We start from the raw sequence: 14,575 nt of genomic DNA on the forward strand, positions 1-14,575 counted from the left end.
TCCGCAACGATATAGCTAGATTTACCGTATTGTTTAACCAACGATTTCTCCACCATTTAAACAATACAAATAACGTTTTAAGAACCGATACTTAGTAAACATCAAACTCTAAATCCATGTCTGCAACTTATAGTTTGAAAGATGATTAGTTAGGTCTAGATACAAACATTGATGTCTCAAACATTTATACCAAAGAAAAAGCTTTAATAAACAAACTAAACCATCTATATTGATCATCACTTGTTCATACACATATATTCACAAGAAAAACATACAAAAGGCTAGGAAGATTACATCTTATCTTGATACAAAAGGGATTTAGCTATCCATGAGAATGGTAGCTTGCACAAGAAGGAAAGGATGAAGATCAACAAGCATCAAAGGCGATTAATCGACGATCAAGGCTTCCAATCTTCAACTCTATATTTGCTACAGTGTATTATGCTCTTGTTTCTCTCTAAAATATCTCTCTCTCTCCTTCAAAAGTGAGCTGGCCCATAAACAAATAAACAAAGTTTCGCAGACCGCGCTTAGCGCGGTGCAGCCCGCTAAGCGCGCTATCAATAATTGCTTAAACCGCCCAACCGCGCTAAGCGGGCTCCAGACCTCGCTTAGCGCGGAACTCTCTGTCAGAACTTCCTTCTTTTCTTCAAAAGCGCGCTTAGCGGGCTCAACCTCGCTTAGCGCGCTACCTCTTTTCAGCAATCCTTGGCTTTGGTCTTGGAACATCTTCAAAGTGCTTTTTCCATGGTCCAAGCTTCCAATTATCTATAAAAACTACAAAATCCAACATAGATTGCAAAGATAAGAACTATTCAACAATAATATAAATATAAGAATAAATATATACCAAATGACAATAAAATACTACTATTAACCACAAAAAGACTTGAGAGTTACCAAAAATTACCTAAGATATTTACACAAATTGGTAACTAACAACTCTCCCCAACTAAACCTTTGTTTGTCCTCAAACGAAAACAAACACAAAAACAATCAACAAACAAAACCAAGAGAGCACAAGCTAAGACAAGAACAAATCGGTGGTTCAAATTCCATAAGCACACAAGCAACATCTCACCCTTGCTCAAATAATACCATGCTTGAGATACTAATACTAAATACACAATTGATGTAAACAGCTCCTAAAACAAAATAAGTTCAAAATTGAATCACAACCTACACACTTCTCTAGTAAGAGACAAAATTGAGGACCTAACACTCACACAACAATGTCGCCAACATCCAGAATTAATTATGCAATCATCTACACAACATTTATATAAAAAGCGTAAAAGCAAGAATCACAAAGACTTAAGGGTTGAAACTTGGGTTGGTTAACAAGGAAGTGTCATTTCTCAAGGCCATTGAAACAAAAGGGGTCAATTCCTAAGAGAGCATTCAAATCATGATTATATCCACACATTCTTATCAACCGATCACACAATTTTATTGCTCAAGAGTTCATCTTTTTATTTTAAAAGAACTAGCTATATACAAAGCTCTTCTCTTTTCCTTTTTCTTTTTCTTTTCATTCATTTTCTTCTTCTTTTTTTTTTTTTTTTTTTTTTTTCTTTTTCTCTCTTGAGCAATTATTTATTTTCTTCTACACACCAATACAACCAAGATCAAAATTTTATTCTCCCCAACTTGAATATTACCACCACATAATCACGAATGCTCCCTATTCTAAGGCGAAAAGGAATCAATCCTAACCACATTTCATGGTACTTTTCAAGGTTCAAAGAAAGTCATCAAGATTCAAATCAAAAATCGGCAATTAATAAGGCATGACATGATACCGATTGAATCTTGGCAAAATGGCTCAAAGTGGTTAGCAAATACTCACACACTCACCGGGTAGGTTATATTTGGAAGAGAAGTTATACTTGTAATGCGAAACAAAATGCTTTGATCACTTTCATGCTTTACACAATTAAAATAAAAAACGCAAGATTAAACATAATAAACACGAGTTAAACGCACATTGTTGGTAACCACAAAATAATATATATATATATATATGTACAATGGAAAGGCTCCTCACACTAGTTTTAGAACTAAAATGATTCATTATTGAACTATATTTGTTAAAGAAAATATGACATCTCATTTGTACAATTACAAGCATCTCATTCATGGTATATTAAAGGAACGGTAGAAATGTACCTTGCACGTGCTAATTTCACACTATATCATCACCGCCCCAATTGGTTGTAAAAGCTTGCTTCATCAAAGGAAGCACTTTCACAAGAACAACAACAAAAATTTAAAAACACAATTGCATATGTATATAGAAATAAAAGCAATTAAACTAAAAACTTAATAAATTAAAAACAAACACCAACAGGTGTCAAAATATCCAAAAAAGCATAGCAATGCCTAAGGTTCAAAATACCTCATCCTATAAAAGGACGGAACAAAAACTACAAAGCTTAAGTCAAAAATAAATAAAAAAAAACTAGCACTAAACATACTAACTAAACATACTAAGTATCAACTAAAAAGAACTACTCATCCTCATCATCTTCCACATTCTCATTCTCGCCACCATCTCCCTCCTCCTCAGGAAATGGACTGACCTCAGGCCAATTAGCATAATCCACCAAATCTTGGCGAGAACTCCACGGATGAGCCACATGGGGCTCCATCATCTGCAACCTCAGCTGAGACATAGCGTCATGCATAAACATGAATGCTCTCTGATGTGCCATATGAAATGCCAAGTTCTCCTCTCTATCAGGATCACTACGGCGGCGAGCAGGGCGAGCAGCAGCAACAGGAACAGCAGTTAACCTGGATAAACAATAACGCTCAATAAAAGTATCATCAATAAAAGTGTCAATGGACATAAGCCCCTCAGAAGGAATCTGCACTCTAGCTTTCCTGCACAGATTCATGATCAAACCCGGGAATATCAACTTGCAGGGAGCACGATCACCATGGCGAGTTCCACTCAAAGCAACCCTCTTCAGCTCATTCGCAATAATGCGAGTAATATCAATCGGCTCATGCTCAATCATACGAGCAACCAAAGCAGCAGACTCAGCAGGTAAAGAAGAAGTGTGACTCCTAGGCCTCAAATTATGAAGGACCACAGACATGAGAATCTGAGCATTAGTAGACAACGACTTCCTAGAAAATTTCTGGGGCTGTTGTGAAGGATTAAGATCATAAGACTGCCCAACCGAACACAAGACCTCCCTCAGATGTTCCCAATCGAAATTACCCCTTGCTAATTGCACATGATACCCACACAGCTCACCATCCTCAAAAGGTAATTGAGTTCCGAGAAACTCACGGATAGCGTGACGAGAAAAATCAATTTCCTTACCACGCACCCAAGTTTTGAACTCAAAGGGAACACCTTCAACCGGAAATTCTTCATTTGGAACGGCATTAGCATAGAACTCTCTTACAATCTCCAAATGAAACTTAGGTGCAGGCTCACAAAGTCTAAGCCAACCATACTCCTCAATGGTGCGATGACACCACCCATAGGTTCCCTCAGGATTGATCCTCACAATTCGCTCTGGCCACCATGTCCTAACCTCTAACTTCTTGTACCTTGCCTCCTGGACATGACTCTTAAAACGGTTTTGATTAAACGGAATAGCCCTAGGTGCTTGAGAAGAACTGCCACCTTCGGTTCCGGTCTTTCTTTTCTTAGAGCCCAGGAATTTCGGTCCCATCTGAAATAATTAGGAACACGGCACCACAAAACCAACATGTTAACACAATACATAACAAAAATTAAACAGCCACAGCAAGAATTAAAACAAAAGATCACTCCCCCTGCATCAAACAAAAACAGGGAGAAGAGGGGATTTTTCTGAAATCCCCAGACCGCGCTAAGCGCGCCTACCGCGCTAAGCGGGCTCTGCGATTTGCAGAAAAAAATCCCCTGCGAACCAGGGTTTCATCCATGCATTTCCAGCACCCAAATATGATTCTAAACAAGCACAAAGCACTGGAAACCAGATTGAATCACTAAGTTTTCAAAACAACAACCCTAACCACAAAATTTCTATTCCTAAACTAAAATTAAACCCTAATATATAAAACAAGCATAAAGAAATAACAAAGGAAATAGAGAAATACCTTGGTGATGATGAAGGAGAAGAAAAAGCAAGGAGTTAGATTGCTAAACAACACAAAAATGGAGAAGCAAAGAGAGGAAATTCTTTTAGGAGAGCAAAATGAGGGAAATGAGGCCACAAAACCTCAAAACCCTATTTTCTCCATTCAGAACGCGCTGGGCCGGGTCTAACACACAAAGGCCCAAAATTCAAAAAATATTTTTTTTCTGAAAACTGACCCGCGCTAAGCGGGCTTATGAGCGCGCTAAGCGGGCTCCTCTCTGGAACTAAGGGTTCAAAAATCTTCAAAGCGCGCTAAGCGGGCTAGAGCGCGCTAAGCGGGCTAGAGCGCGCTAAGCGGGCTTAACAGAACACAGAAAAATTTTTCTTCTACCAGCAAGTGTAACTTTACCGGTAGACTGATTTTGGCTCGACCAGAACGCAAAAAACATAAACGGTGAAAAACACATAAAACAAGCTGAATATATACAAATTGGGGTGCCTCCCAATAAGCGCTTTGTTTAACGTCGGTCAGCTCGACGGTCAAAGGCAATCAAGGATCACCAAACGATAAAACACAAGTTTCACGATTAAAATCGCATCCTCGATAAACCTTCAACCTCTGACCATTAACTACCCATTCTTGCTTTGATTTTTGGTCCTCTATCACAATAGCCCCATGGCTTCTAACCTCTTTGACCAAAAACGGTCCGGACCATTTAGACTTCAACTTTCCCGGAAAAAGTCTTAACCGGGAATTGAAAAGTAAAACTAATTGCCCTACCTTAAAGTCCTTCATTCTAACCTTACTATCATGATAGAATTTGGTCTTTTCCTTGTAAATCGAATTAGACTTATAGGCATGCAATCTCATCTCTTCCAACTCATTAAGTTGGATTTTTCTTCTCTCTCCACACAACTTGTGGTCAAAATTCAAAAGCTTCAAGGCCCAATATGCCTTATGTTCTAGTTCTACGGGAAGGTGACAGCTTTTACCATACACCATTTGGAATGGTGTAAGACCGATCGGTGCTTTGAAAGCGGTCCGATACGCCCACAAGGTTTCATCAAGCTTCATCGACCAATCCTTCCTAGAGCTAGACACAGTTTTCTCAAGAATTCTCTTAATTTCTCTATTGGTCCTCTCAACTTGCCCATTAGTTTGTGGATGATATGGAGTAGCCACCTTGTGCTTTACTCCATATTGCTCCAACACTTTCTCAAGCGGGGCATTACAAAAATGAGATCAACCATCACTAATTAATACTCTTGGCGAGCCAAACCGCGAAAATATATTTTTCTTCAAAAATTTTATCACGGTCTTACCATCCGCTTTGGGTGAAGCAATCGCTTCCACCCACTTAGACACGTAATCCACAGCTACCAAGATGTATTCATTTGACATAGAGGAAGGGAAGGGTCCAACAAAATCAATGCCCCAACAATCAAATACTTCTACTTCTACAATACTTTGGAGGGGCATTTCCTCTCTTTTCCCTATTCCACCAGTTCGTTGACAACTGTCGCATGAGGCAACATGGTGGTAAGCATCTTTGAACAAAGTAGGCCACCAAAATCCCGATTGAAGGACTTTTGTGGCCGTACGCAAACCATTAAAATGACCACCATAAGGCGAATTGTGGCAATGCCACAAAATGCTTTTTGCCTCCTCATCCGCGACACATCTTCTCAAAAGATTGTCACTACTCAACTTAAACAAGTGAGGATCGTCCCAAACATAAAAATTAGCATCGTTTAAAAACTTTTTTCTTTGATTCCAAGTTAGATCCTCCGGTATCCAGCCAGATGCTTTGTGATTAGCCATATCTGCGAACCAGGGTCTAACTTCTTGTACCATGTACAGTTTTTCATCTGGGAATTCTTCCCTCACCTCTTTTTCATTGTTTGTCACCTCGGTATTCACTAACCGAGACAAATGATCCGCAATCAAATTTTCTGTACCTTTCTTATCTTTCACTTCAAGATCAAATTCTTGAAGCAAAAGAATCCACCGAATAAGCCTCTGTTTTGAATCAGGCTTGGTGAGAAGATATTTGATTGCGGCATGATCAGTATAACACACCACTTTAGAACCAATGAGGTAAGAGCGAAACTTTTCCAATGCAAATACAATTGCGAGCAATTCTTTTTCGGTAGTGGCATAGTTAACCTGTGCCTCATTTAAAACTTTGCTCGCATAATGTATAGCATGGAATTGTTTGTTCTTCCTTTGGCCTAAGACCGCACCAACCGCATAGTCACTCGCATCGCACATGAGTTCAAACTCAAGCGACCAATTAGGAGCGACAATTATGGGTGTGGTGGTCAAATTTGCTTTAAGTTCTAGGAAAGCTTTTAGACATGATTTATCAAAATTAAATTCCATACCTTTGTTGAGCAAATTACTCAAAGGCTTTGCAACCTTGGAAAAATCCTTGATGAATCTTCTATAGAACCCAGCATGTCCCAAGAAGCTCCTTATGCCTTTCACATTCACCGGAGGGGGAAGCTTTTCAATAACTTCAATTTTTGCCGGATCGACCTCAAGCCCCTTTGAAGAAACCTTGTGGCCAAGAACAATCCCATTCGTCACCATGAAAGTGCATTTCTCCCAGTTGAGAACCAAATTTGTTTCAATGCATCTCTTCATCACCACATCAAGGTTATTCAAGCACAAGTCAAATGATGACCCGTACACAGAAAAATCATCCATGAACACCTCAATGCTTTTTTCGATCAAATCTGAGAAAATAGCTTGCATGCACCTTTGAAATGTTGCAGGAGCATTACATAGTCCAAATGGCATTCTTCGGTATGCCAAAACGCCAAAAGGACATGTAAAAGCAGTTTTCTCGTGGTCCGCCGGATTCACTGATATTTGATTGTATCCCGAATAACCATCCAAGAAACAATAGAAATTTCTTCCGGCTAACCTCTCTAACATTTGATCCATAAAAGGTAATGGAAAGTGATCTTTTCTTGTTGCTTGGTTCAACCTCCTATAATCAATACACATACGCCACCCGGTCACCGCTCTCGAAGGAATCAACTCGTTCTTCTCATTTCTCACAACTGTCAATCCACCCTTCTTAGGAACCACATGCACCGGGCTCACCCATTCGCTATCGGAGATGGGATAAATCATACCCGCCTCTAATAACTTCACAACCTCTTTTCTAACAACTTCTTTCATGGTTGGATTCAATCGCCTTTGAGGTTGTGCCACGGGCCGAAAATCATCTTCTAACATAATCTTATGCATACAATAGGCCGGACTAATACCCTTCAAGTCGGATAAAACCCATCCTATTGCTTCTTGATTCTTTGTCAACACTTCCTTCAATCGATGCTCTTCCTTGTTAGACAAACCACTATTAATGATAACCGGCTTAGTAAAATTGTCACCGAGAAACACGTATTTCAAGTGAGACGGTAACACATTCAACTCCACCTTTTGCTCTTCAACTTTAGGTTCATCCTTCAACTCTTCAATTTGAGTTTCAAATGGATTCATCTCCTCACAAGCCTCTAAATTTCTCAAGCAATCTTCAATTTCCTTCTCTTGATCTTTGGTGAGAACTTCAAGAGCTTCCATTAAAGTCTTCTCAAGAGGATTTGACAAGTGCATTTGATTCTCCACTTTCATAATAGCCCTTTCGGTAGCATCGATTCTAAAACAATCATCCTCATCATTAGGATGCTTGATGGCTTCAAAGAGATCAAGACATAATTCTTCATCTTGGTACCTTAATTTCATTAAGCCATCATCAATATCTATCATCATTCGGGCCGTCTTCATAAAAGGCCTTCCTAAGATCAATGGAATCTCAGGATCTTCTTCCATGTCTATGACAATAAAATCAACAGGATACCAAAATTTGTCAACCTTGACAAGCAAGTCTTCCGCAACTCCATGAGGATGAGCTGTGGATTTATCTGCTAATGATAACGTCATTCTTGTCGGCTTCAAATCGTTGATTCCTAATCTTCTCACCATAGACAATGGGATCAAATTAATGCTAGAACCGGTATCGACCAAACCTTTGCCTATGTGAACATTTCCAATAGACACCGGTAAGGTTACCCGCCCAGGATCATTCGATTTTATCGGAGTAGTGCGTTGAATTAACTCATTACAACAAGAGCTCACCGTTACTACCTCCGGATCCAAGAATCTTCTCTTCTTAGTGATGATGTCTTTGATGAATTTTGCATACATCGGCATTTGCTCTAATGCTTCGGAAAAAGGAACATTAATTTGCAACTTGCTAAAAATATCCAAGAACCGAGCATAGTGCTTTGCATCTTCTTTCTTTGACGGACCGGGAGGGTAAGGTAATTTCTTCACTTGTATAGAATCATCCACCTTCTTCTTTCCCTTTTCACTCACACTCAATTTTTTTCTCTCTTTTTCTACAACTTTCTCAAGAGTTTCTTTTTCCACTAATTCTTTTTCTTTCTCATTTTCAACTAAATCACCCTCAACATTTTTTTCTACTTCAATCACCCTATCTTTTTCACTCTCAACAATTTCCTCCTCAACTATTTCTCCTACACCCATATCAATATTTCTACCGCTACGAGTTAGAATTGACTTACAATGCTCACGAGGATTTTCTTGTGTATAGTAGCCGGAAAAGGACCTTTGTTTTGATCGGCAAGTTGCTTTGACAATTGCCCGACTTGAGTTTCAAGGTTCTTTATTGCGGCATCCGTACTCTTTTGGCTTGCAATTTGCAATTGCATGAATTGGCTAAGAGTGTCCTCGATTGAAAGCTTTGTTTGTTGAGGTTGTTGATTGTAACCGCCTTGATAAGGATTTTGACGATTCGATGGGCCCGCTTCCGGCCTCCATCCTTGTTGATAACCTTGATTACCTCTTTGTTGGTAACCTTGGTTATTGTTGTAAGGTTGTTGTTGTTGTCTCCCACCATATCCTTGATTAGGATTAGACACATAATTCACCTCTTCACCCGGTGGAGGACAAAAACCTGTTTGATGGTCACCCCTACACAATTCACAACACATCACATGTTGATTTTTAGAAGGGCTCCCATTTATCTCTTTGATTTGTTGAGGGAGTTTTGACATTTGTTGAGTGAGCAATTCTACTTGTTGTGTCAATAACTTGTTTTGAGCAAGTATTGCATCACTAGTATTCAATTCAAGAACTCCCGGTTTTCTTTGCAATGCACTACGGTTGTGTTGCCCTTGATGATCGTTCAAAGCCATTCTATCAATGATAGCAATCGCTTCTGCAGCAGTTTTTGACATCAACGAACCACCCGCGGTAGCATCTAAAAGAGTTTTTGGTTGAGGTTGGAGTCCATTTCTAAAGATATGGATTTGAGACAATTCATCAAACCCATGACCTTTGCACTTTCTAACCATGGACTTGAACCTCTCCCATGCTTCATTGAGAGATTCATTCGAACCTTGAGAGAACACCGCAATAGAAGTTTTCGCTTCCATGAACCTATTGTGAGGAAAGAACCGATCCATGAACTTCTCTTCTAACTCGTTCCAATTTGTCATGACATTATTAGGTTGATCAAGGTACCATTCCTTAGCTTTTCCAATTAAGGAATGAGGAAAAAGTCTCCTGAACACCTGTTCTTCTTGGTCTTCTGGAGCACCAATTGTTCCGGCGATCTCGTAGAACTTTGTTAGATGCGTAAATGGATCCTCGTGATCTGCCCCTATGAATGGATTTTGGTATAATAATTGAAGTAACCCCGTCTTCATCTCGGAGTTTCTTCCATTGGCCTGATCACGAGCAAATTGTGCATTGAGTCGAGGGCTATTAACACAAGGCCCTCGAACTGGAACATTAGGAATCTCTCCTGCCATTTCTCCCTCAACTAAGTTTTCAACCGGAGTTGAAGAAGAAGATGCCTCTTGTTGTTGTCTTCTTTCCCTAGCTAGTTGTCTCCTCCTACGAGTTTTGCTATTCTCTCTACGAGCAGTCCTCTCAATCTCAGGATCAAAAAGGAGTTGATCTGCAGGTACACGTCCTCGCATAAACTGTTATCTGAAAAACTAACCAAGCAAATTAACAAACACAAGGAAAATAAATTTAGAAACAAGATATTAATTATAAGACTCAATTCAAAACAAACTATTGCAATGCTTGCAATATCTAAACAACAATCCCCGGCAACGGCGCCATTTTGTTGAAAGAGTATTGTGGTGTACTTTTCGTTTATATCGTATCCACAGGGATTATTGCGATATCACCGCCGTTCTATAGCCTATTTTGTCTTGAGTTAATGTTACTTTAGTTTTAGGTTTGCAAAAGATCATTCAATTCTTTTAGTAGCAAAGAGTAAATTAATGAAAGTTCTAAGTTAAAGAAAATGTATCAAGATTCGATTTCATCGACCTAAATTTGTATGTTTCCTTATAAATAGATGCTTATGAACTTGCTAACGATCAATATAATTACGTATCGACACCTATATCGTTCGTGTCCGCAACGATATAGCTAGATTTACCGTATTGTTTAACCAACGATTTCTCCACCATTTAAACAATACAAATAACGTTTTAAGAACCGATACTTAGTAAACATCAAACTCTAAATCCATGTCTGCAACTTATAGTTTGAAAGATGATTAGTTAGGTCTAGATACAAACATTGATGTCTCAAACATTTATACCAAAGAAAAAGCTTTAATAAACAAACTAAACCATCTATATTGATCATCACTTGTTCATACACATATATTCACAAGAAAAACATACAAAAGGCTAGGAAGATTACATCTTATCTTGATACAAAAGGGATTTAGCTATCCATGAGAATGGTAGCTTGCACAAGAAGGAAAGGATGAAGATCAACAAGCATTAAAGGCGATTAATCGACGATCAAGGATTCCAATCTTCAACTCTATATTTGCTACAGTGTATTATGCTCTTGTTTCTCTCTAAAATATCTCTCTCTCTCCTTCAAAAGTGATCTGGCCCATAAACAAATAAACAAAGTTTCGCAGACCGCGCTTAGCGCGGTGCAGCCCGCTAAGCGCGCTATCAATAATTGCTTAAACCGCCCAACCGCGCTAAGCGGGCTCCAGACCTCGCTTAGCGCGGAACTCTCTGCCAGAACTTCCTTCTTTTCTTCAAAAGCGCGCTTAGCGGGCTCAACCTCGCTTAGCGCGCTACCTCTTTTCAGCAATCCTTGGCTTTGGTCTTGGAACATCTTCAAAGTGCTTTTTCCATGGTCCAAGCTTCCAATTATCTATAAAAACTACAAAATCCAACATAGATTGCAAAGATAAGAACTATTCAACAATAATATAAATATAAGAATAAATATATACCAAATGACAATAAAATACTACTATTAACCACAAAAAGACTTGAGAGTTACCAAAAATTACCTAAGATATTTACACAAATTGGTAACTAACAACAATGAATAAAGATGATGACAAAGAGAATGAACAAAAGGAATAACGGTGCAAAGATTAATGAGAGAATAAAGTTGTATATATTCTACTTGCGTTGTTAATAAATGATAGCTACTACAAGGCTATTTATATAAAAGAAAAAATTGCCACCTAAGCCCTAACAGACTAAACTTAGTGAACAAGTTTAGGGTACAAACCGTACAGTACTACAAAATACTAAAGTACCCTTACTACTAAACAGCTAAGCTAACGGGACCCAGAAGGTAACATCTTCTGGTCAACACTATCTTCTGACTAACCATCAGAAGATCACCCCACATCAGAACTTCAGATGCTCATCTTCTGAATATTGAATTACTCTTCAATACCATCCCTTAATTCATATTCTTCAATCAAAGCTGATAACGCCAATTCCATCTCTTAAGAGCAGAAATTGATTCGTCTTGATTGCCTTCGTCAGAACATCTGCCATCTGCTTCTGGGTGCTGCAGTGCACAACTTCTAATGTTCCATTCTGGACTTGGCTTCTCAAGAAATGATACTTAGTCTCAATATGCTTGCTTCTTCCGTGTAACACAGGATTCTTAGCAAGATTGATTGCAGACTTGTTATCAATCATCAACTTCAGAGGCTTCTTCACTTTAATCTTCAGATCTTCTAATAAGTTCATAAGCCACACAGCTTGACATGCAGCTACAACGCCTGCAATGTACTCAGCTTCACAGGTTGATAGAGCAACAACAACTTGCTTCTTGGAACTCCAAGAAATAGGACCTCCCAGAAACATAAACAAATAACCAGAGGTACTCCTTCTATCAACTCTGTCTCCACACCAATCAGAGTCAGAATAACTCAATAACTCTGATTCTTCCTTTCTCCCAGAAGGAAACAATATGCCATATTTCAGAGTTCCCTTGACATATCTCAAGACTCTGACAGCAGTTTGGTAATGGGACCACTTAGGTTTACTCATGAACCTACTAACCAATCCAACTGCATAGCATATATCAGGCCTGGTATTACACAAATATCTCAGAGAACCCACCAGCTGTTTGAAGATCGTAGCATCAACATCTTCACCTTCAGAGTCAGAGTCCAACTTCTGATTCGTTTCTGACGGTGTAACAGCAGCTTTGCAATTCTCCAGCTTGAATTTCTTCAGAAGTTCTAACTCATACTTCAGCTGATGCATAATGATACCATCTTCTGAATACAGAATCTCCATCACTAGAAAATATGACATTTTCCCAAGGTCTGTAATCTCAAACTCATTCATCAGCACCTTCTTGAACTTCATCAGGTCTTCTGGACAACTCCCTGTAAGTAATATGTCATCAACATAAAGACACAACAGAATCATATTGCTTCCAGAATGTTGTACATAGACTCCATATTCCATCTCACACTTCTGAAACCCTCGCTTCTTGAAAAATGAATCAATTTTCAAATTCCAAGCTCTGGGTGCTTGCTTCAATCCATACAGAGCTTTGTGTAATTTGTACACCATCCCTTCCTGATTCTTTTTCACAAAGCCAGGGGGTTGTGACACGTATACCTCCTCTTGTAATGGACCATTCAGAAATGCAGACTTTACATCCAGATGCATCAAGGACCAACCTCTATTTGCAGCTAACGCAATCACCAATCTGATTGTTTCATGTCTAGCTACAGGAGCAAACACCTCAAAGTAATCTAGCCCAGTTTTCTGAAGAAAACCTCTTGCCACTAGCCTCGCTTTGTGTTTACCAACTGATCCATCTGGCTTCAGCTTTACCTTGAAAACCCATCTGACGCTGATGGCTTTCTTCTTCTTTGGAAGTTATGTCAGCTTCCAAGTCTTGTTTCTTTCTATAGCCTCAAGTTCTTCTTTCATGGCATTCAGCCAGACTTTCTTCTTGAGCGCTTCTTCAATACCCACTAGTTCAGAATCTACTAACATGGCACACTGAATGATCTCTCCTTCTGAGTCAACTTCTGTGTCTTGCAACATGTCAAAATCTGCAAACCTTCTTGGTATAGTTCTGACTCTTTGTGGTCGCTGAGCTACTTCAGAGTCAGCTACTCCAGAGTCACCACCTCCAGAGTCACCACATTCATGATCATCTCCAGAAGCTTATCCTCCAGACTCTATGTCTTTAGAGTTTTCCCTTCCAGAATCATGACTACCACCAGACTCTGGATCATCATCAAAATCTGGATCAGAACCATATTCACCATCTGACTCATCTTCAGAAGATTCTTCATCTTCTGACTCTAACTTTTCTTCAAAAGTTATCTCTACATCAGAAGTTGGTTGAGACTCTCTCCAATCCCAAACATCTGATTCCTTCACAATGACATCTCTGATGACTTCAACTTTGTTAGTCTCTAGACAATAGAGCTTGTATGCACCTGTACTGTGGTATCCTACCAATAACATCACTTTGCTCCTATCATCTAGTTTCTTCCTTCTAGCTTCTGGAACGTGTTTGTAACACACAGAACCAAAAACCTTCAGATGACTAACACTTTGCTTCTCCTTAGTCCACTTCTCTAAAGGAACAATCTCCTTCAGCCTCTTCGTTGGACACCTATTAAGCACATATGTTGCAGTAGCAACAGCTTCTCCCCATAGATTATGAGGAAGCTTCTTCTCTTTTAGCATACTTCTCGTCATATCAAGCAAAGTACGGTTTCTACGTTCAGCAAGACCATTGTGTTGAGGAGTATAAGGAGCAGTAACCTCATGCTCAATTCCATTATCATCACAGAACTTCTGGAATTCTGTGGAGTTATACTCACCTCCACCATCCGTTCTGATAATCTTTATCTTCTGACCACTCTGCTTCTCAGCCTTCACCTTGAACTTCTGGAATTCTGTGAACACCTCAGTCTTAAACTTGATAAGTGTTACCCACGTCATTCTTGTGAACTCATCCACAAAAGACACAAAATACCTATTTCCTCCAAGTGAAGGTTCTGGAAATGGTCCACACACATCAGAGTGCACTACTCCTAGAGCATGCTTTGCTCTTGGAGCAACTTCTGATACAAATGGCAATCTGGGTTGTTTGCCTTTCATGCATACCTCACATGACTTCTCAGGCT

This window comes from Vicia villosa, linkage group LG6 (genome assembly GCF_029867415.1).
Source record: "Vicia villosa cultivar HV-30 ecotype Madison, WI linkage group LG6, Vvil1.0, whole genome shotgun sequence".
Lineage (NCBI taxonomy): Eukaryota > Viridiplantae > Streptophyta > Magnoliopsida > Fabales > Fabaceae > Vicia > Vicia villosa.